This window comes from Schistocerca nitens, chromosome 12 (genome assembly GCF_023898315.1).
Source record: "Schistocerca nitens isolate TAMUIC-IGC-003100 chromosome 12, iqSchNite1.1, whole genome shotgun sequence".
NCBI lineage: Eukaryota > Metazoa > Arthropoda > Insecta > Orthoptera > Acrididae > Schistocerca > Schistocerca nitens.
This window is the reverse complement of record NC_064625.1, coordinates 103,281,653-103,288,423: the sequence shown is the minus strand read 5'-3', so window position 1 is coordinate 103,288,423 and position 6,771 is coordinate 103,281,653. Positions and strand designations below refer to the sequence as shown.

Below are 6,771 nucleotides of genomic sequence, written 5' to 3'. Positions count from 1 at the left end.
ATGCATTAATAAAGTCAATGAAGTTTAAGAGGAGGGAGACAAAAAGATCACTCAAATTGGTATCAAAATGTTTATACCCAAAATATTGCACACAAGTAAGAACATGGACAACATGCTTCATTGTCACTAGTTATGACTGACAAGCCATTATAATATTTGATTTTCAACTTAAAACATAGTAAAACGAAAAATAGAGCTAATTTTGAATTGTCTTTGTGATATTCGCAATCAGCCATTTCCTATCAGTTCCAATGTGCTATTTTCATTTGATTTACATTTTAATGGTTGCATAGTGTAATATGCAGTCTTCAGTTTACATATAGACAGGTTCCAGTATTATTATGGACAAGCCGTAAGACCAAATAAAAATGACCTTGAGGAAACAAAAATGGCAGTATGGGCTGCTTTCTTCCATAAATCTTCCACAGATGACAATTCATGTCATGCACTCAGCCACACCCTGAAACAATGCCAGGTGGGCAATCAGAGGGCTGTTAATCAAGGTGATACCTACAACCATAAGCATTCTTTGCAATTTGCTATAATGGAAGTTATGAAACCTACACATAGGGATCTTAGTGACAAGATTAATAGAGAAATATTTATATAGTAGGACTCCTAATCCAAATGAAAGTTTCAAGAATTGTATTGGGAGCAGATATTGAAAAATGTTCTAGTAGGACTAAATACTTTGAAAATAGGTGTGCTAGATGCTGTTCTGTGTTTCCAACGATGGTGCAGTGTCAAGGCCTAGTGTTATGAACTGGTGGCAATGCCTGGTGGACTAAATATGCATGGAACTCAAATAGCCACTGACCGAAGGAGACTCTTCGAAACCGAGCGATGTGGCGCAGTGGTTAGACACTCGACTTGTATTCGGGAGGATGACTGTTCAATCCCGCGTCCGGCCATCCCGATTTAGGTTTTCCGTGATTTCCCTAAATCGCTCCAGGCAAATGGCGGGATGGTTCCTTTGAAAGGGCACGGCCGACTTCCTTCACTAATCCGATGAGACCGATGACCTCGCTGTCTGGTCTCCTTCCTCAAAACAACCCGAGACTCTTCGAAGCAGAAAATTCAGTGTTGGAAGCCACCAAAGCAGCAGGAATAAGTATGAGAAAGAGAAGGGAGAAGAAAAAAGGAAACAAGGTGAATATGGGTGTGGGATGCATTAGTGCCATGCAGGTTTAATAGAAAAAGCCAGCTTTAACTAACTTAAATTTCCCGAGAGTTGAATTATTTCATGTTCTGATACACTTTGGCTAAAAACTACTAAAGACAGATCTGAAATTTTGTCTTCTATCTTGAAACATGCTTAACTAAAAAGTAGACTACTCTTGACTTTGAAAATTAAATGCTTTTTGAAGAAAAAGCATTCATTTCCAAAATTTTTGATAATACTTAAAATTGTTCTATGCTGCAATTTATGACTGCACCATCGTTTCAAATGTCTGCTTTAAAGATAGGTTTATATTTTTTCCTGTACATTATTTACACTATTTTATTAGTATATTTAGTAATATGTACCTATGATGTATTTTATTTTTCAAGTTAAGTAAGCAATGCCAATTATTTGTATACAATAAAAAAATGTGCACGTACTCAAGCTGTGGATCATACATAAAAATGTTCCCAAAAGATGTGTTAAAAAGATGGTAAGCATTATATGGGCTTAAAAATCTTATTGTTTGAGTTACACTGCTTAGAACACTGAAAATTTTTTCAAGCTTTCCCCTGGTATTCACAGACCAGTCCCCTTAGGTATTTCAAAATACAGTTTACCCATGAAAGAATGTAGTTTATAATGATATACATGGATCCAGAATGAGATTTTCACTCTGCAGCGCAGTGTGCGCTGATATGAAACTTCCTGGCAGATTAAAACTGTGTGCCCGACCGAGACTCGAACTCGGGACCTTTGTCTTTCGCGGGCAAGTGCTCTACCATCTGAGCTACTGAAGCACGACTCACGCCCAGTACTCACAGCTTTACTTCTGCCAGTATGTCGCCTCCCACCTTCCAAACTTTACAGAAGTTCTCCTGCAGTTCTCCTTTACTGAAGTTCGAGTCTCAGTCGGGCACACAGTTTTAATCTGCCAGGAAGTTTCATATCAGCGCACACTCCGCTGCAGAGTGAAAATCTCATTCTGGAAACATCCCCCAGGCTATGGCTAAGCCATGTCTCCGCTATATCCTTTCTTTCAGGAGTGCTAGTTCTGCATGGTTGGCAGGAGAGCTTCTGTAAAGTTTGGAAGGTAGGAGGCGAGATACTGGCAGAAGTAAAACTGTGAGTACCGGTCGTAAGTCGTGCTTCGGTAGCTCATGTGGTAGAGCACTTGCCCGCGAAAGGCGAAGGTCCCGAGTTAATCTGCCAGGAAGTTTCATATACATGGATCTTTGTAGTTCTTTATTAAGGGTGTTATGAACATTTACAAGCAAATTATTTCTATTACAAAACATAAATTTGGCTTTTCCCCTTTTTTTCACTATACTTATTTTACTCAGAAATTTACAGAGGTTTTATTGTCATTAGTGATCCTCCTCGAAATTGACGTAAGAAAAACGTAACTGTTACTAACTTTAGAGAGGGACGGCTGGCTGAGGCAGGCGGCAAGGCAAGCATTTTGATGTGCCAGCTGTGTCTTACAAGATCGACAACCTCATACTCTTAGCTGCTAAGACGTGGTGACATGCTACACCAGAAAATACGATGTTCAGGAAATAAATAAGAAAGAACGGTTTTACAAGAAATTGCGTACTAAATTTATTGGGCCTCTGTAGCTTGACATTTTCTTTTCATTACGAGATCGGAAATGTCAGGCGTCAAAGTGTTCGCAGCTTTAATGCGGAGGGTGGTCTTCATTGTTGCATCCTGAAGAAACGATTGTTCCTTACTTTTTACTCTTTTCATTGCTGAGAAGAGCTGCTCACAACAATACGTAGATCCAAAGACGCACATGATCTGAGCGGCATTGTCGTGAAGCTTGGGAAATGTTTTTGCTGTAATGAACAATACCATCGTGACAAATCCAACGTGTTGTAGTACCTCTCTTTCAACAAAGTTGAATTTTGCAAATCAATAATCTCCAGTTGAAGTGACGGTGACAAGTCATCAGGGGAAACTTGAAAAGGAGTGCTGAACACCTTAAGTTCCATTTCCAAACTAGCGAGGTCTCGGAGCCGTGTTTCAAACGACGTGATGAGCTGCTTTCACTTTGCTTGGTAATCGCCGAAAGTAGTACCTTCAGGTAGTTTTAAAGAAGCAAGACGATTGAAGAACGTTAAATGTCCCTTACTCATCTGCCTCTCAAATAAATGTAACTTTTCCATGAACGCTTTGATCTGGTCATTGCCCTCCAATGACAGATTTAAATTATTCAGATGCATAGTTATGTCAGCTAGGAACGCCAAATCTGATATCCATTTTATATCTTTCATACAACGCATTTCTTCCCCTTTCATTTCGAGAAAAAGGGATATTTCCTCACGGATGGCAAAGAAAACCTCAAGAACTTTTCCCCGACTCACCTAACGAACTGTACTGTGGTAAGGTATATCCCCATACTCCGCTTCCATATTTTTCAGGAATCCTTTTAACTAGCAATGATTCATACCGTGATGCCGCACAAAATTCACACACTTCACGACATCTTTCATTACACCACCTAGCTCTACTGTTTCAGCACACAGTGCCTCTTGGTAAATAAAACAATGAAGAGTCAAAATGTCTTTCCTGAATTCGTCCCAGAGTTTATTTTTCAAATGAGAAGGAAAACCTTGCTGGCGCCCGATCATTTTTGGTGCACCGTCTGTCGCTACAGAACGGATCTTATCCCATAGCAAATTCATATTGTCCACTGATTCACAAACCGCTTCGAAAAAGGTCACGTCCTGTTGCGATGTAGTCGAGTGGTACCACATCCAATAGTTCATTTACTTGCAGCTCCATGTCGACATCACGCACAAAGACTGCAAGCTGAGCACAGTCCGATATGTCGGTGCTTTCGTGAAGCGCTAGCGAAAATGCAACAAAGCTCTCCGCCTTTTTCCTGAGCTGTGTCTAAATCCGCTGCCATGTCCAGGATTCGACGAGACATTGTTTGCTCCGACATGCAAACCCCTTCAATTGCCTGCACCTCCCTTGGAAACAAACATTCTGCAACTGCTACCATGCACGATTTTACGAGTGGTGCCACTGAAAACTGATTGCCACTCGTCACAATGTGAGCGACCCTGTAGCTTGCTCAAATTGCAGATTCAGTATTGTTTTCTCCACTGCCATTCACCTGAAAATTATAAACGTATTACAGAACACGAACTATGTTGCATGTTTCAATACCCTCCGTATTACGAAACGGTTTTTAATCTTAACGTCTCAAGGTATGTCGATCTTAAGCCCAGCTACCCGTTCTCTGCGTGCAACGCTTTCTACCTGATCGTAGTGCGCTGCGTGAAGATGTGTGTAATGTCGTCGTATATTGTACCTCTTCGCAGAATTAAATACTTTATGACATACAAGACATTGCGGACGACCATCCCTTTCAATGAATAGAAAGGTATCCTGCAATAGAGGTACAGGGCTCCCGCGGCTAGCCATAGCTGTCCTTGAACACGGATTATTGCGCCAGTTGCGGCCAGGGGGCAGCGAGTTCTCTTTCCCCCTCCACGCGGGCTCCGAGCTGCCGCAGTGAGCGCTCCGGCTCCCTGGAGCTCGGTTGGAACAGCCTGATCTAGAGAATACATTTCTGTGTTACATAACGTTTTTGCTTAAGGACCAGGCCCCTCTTACCCACTGGGCACCCTTGGCACATGCCCAGGACCCTGCGAGTGGTTGGGGCACTCCAGTTCATGGCAGTTCACCAAACAATAACTAGTATTTATTACCGAAAAACAAATTTTGAAAAAGTTGAACGTTAATGACTGCCCTGGACAAAGCTAATAAGGAAGTACGTATTGTAATCACAGTTCTGCACAGAGTGAATAGCGACGTAAAATGAAACATCGACATGCCATTTATTATTTTCATGAACATTCTACAGAAATAAATTGCAAAATTTTGAAACTTCCGGGCAGATTAAAACTGTGTGCCCGACCGAGACTCGAACTCGGGACCTTTGCCTTTCGCGGGCAAGTGCTCTACCACCTGAGCTACCGAAGCACGACTCACGCCCGGTACTCACAGCTTTACTTCTGCCAGTATCTCGTCTCCTACCTTCCAAACTTTACAGAAGCTCTTCTGCGAACCTTGCAGAACTAGTACTCCTGAAAGAAAGGATATAGCGGAGACATGGATTAGCCACAGCCTGGGGGATGTTTCCAGAATGAGATTTTCACTCTGCAGCGGAGTGTGCGCTGATATGAAACTTCCTTGCCCGACCGAGACTCGAACTCGGGACCTTTGCCTTTCGCGGGCAAGTGCTCTACCACCTGAGCTACCGAAGCACGACTCACGCCCGGTACTCACAGCTTTACTTCTGCCAGTACCTCGTCTCCTACTTTCCAAACTTCACAGAAGCTCTCCTGCGAACCTTGCAGAACTAGCACTTCTGGAAGAAAGGATATTGTGCAGACATGGCTTAACCACAGCCTGGGGGATGTTTCTGAGTTCGAGTCTCGGTCCGGCACACAGTTTTAATCTGCCAGGAAGTTTCATATCAGCGCACACTCCGCTGCAGAGTGAAAATCTCATTCTGGAAACATCCCCCAGGCTGTGGCTAAGCCATGTCTCCGCAATATCCTTTCTTTCAGGAGTGCTAGTTCTGCAAGTTTCGCAGGAGAGCTTCTGTAAAGTTTGGAAGGTAGGACACGAGGTACTGGCAGAAGTAAAGCTGTGAGTACCGGTCGTGAGTCGTGCTTCGGTAGCTCAGTTGGTAGAGCACTTGCCCGCGAAAGGCAAAGGTCCCGAGTTCGAGTCTCGGTCGGGCACACAGTTTTAATCTGCCAGGAAGTTTCATATCAGCGCACACTCCGCTGCAGAGTGAAAATCTCATTCTGCAAAATTTTGATTTGTGAGGGGCCTGTATATTTTCAAAATAAAGACTCTGACTTTCCTCAGACATCCAGAAACTTCAAAGGTGGTAATAAATCAGTAACTAGGTATTTCAACAAAGCATTAGTTATTCACAAATTGAAGAGGAATGAAAGTGTCTAAAGAAAATGGTTGTTGTAGTCACCTTCCAGTAACTCTGTATTTTGTTTTTCATGATGCTGCACATTTAACCCTTCTGATGAAAATCTATGGTCTCCAAGTGGATGTAACGATTGGAAACATCAATCACATAACTGTAACACATGAAAATAGCCGAATACATAGGTGCTCTATGATGACTTATCTGGTACAAAGTAAAACAGTTGGAAGAGATACAGATGTACTATTTCAACACCAAGTGGATTACTAGAGTAATTTATTTAAATGGATTGTAGCTGTTTTAGAACTTCTGACATCGAGAGGGCTTCCATTTCACAGTCACAATAAAATTCAAGGATCTTCCAGCAATGGAAATTATTTGGGATGTGTGGAATTATTGAGTAAATTCAATCCACTTCTTGCAGAACATTTACAAAAATTGGGGAATCCTGGAAAAGTTAACACTTCTTATTGATCAGCCAATATCTGTGATGAGTTTTCCTGTTCTGTCAAACAGGTCCTAAAAAATAAATTTCAAATTGAGTTAAATGAGCAAAATATTGTTCCATTAGTGTTGACAGCTGGTCAACACGAGACAGATTGGGCATACTAACTTTTATAATTCGATATGTAAAAGACAGGTA

General features: G+C 41.9%; 1 long non-coding RNA gene across 1 annotated transcript in view; it reads right to left on the bottom strand.

Annotated features, from left to right (window-relative positions):
• Positions 1-56: 56 nt before the first annotated feature.
• Positions 57-6,771, bottom strand: part of LOC126215236 (uncharacterized) — a 31,899-nt gene continuing 25,184 nt past the window's right edge. The window contains exon 3 of the long non-coding RNA XR_007542109.1: positions 57-460. This is a non-coding gene — a long non-coding RNA (uncharacterized LOC126215236). The remainder of the gene's footprint in view (positions 461-6,771) is intronic.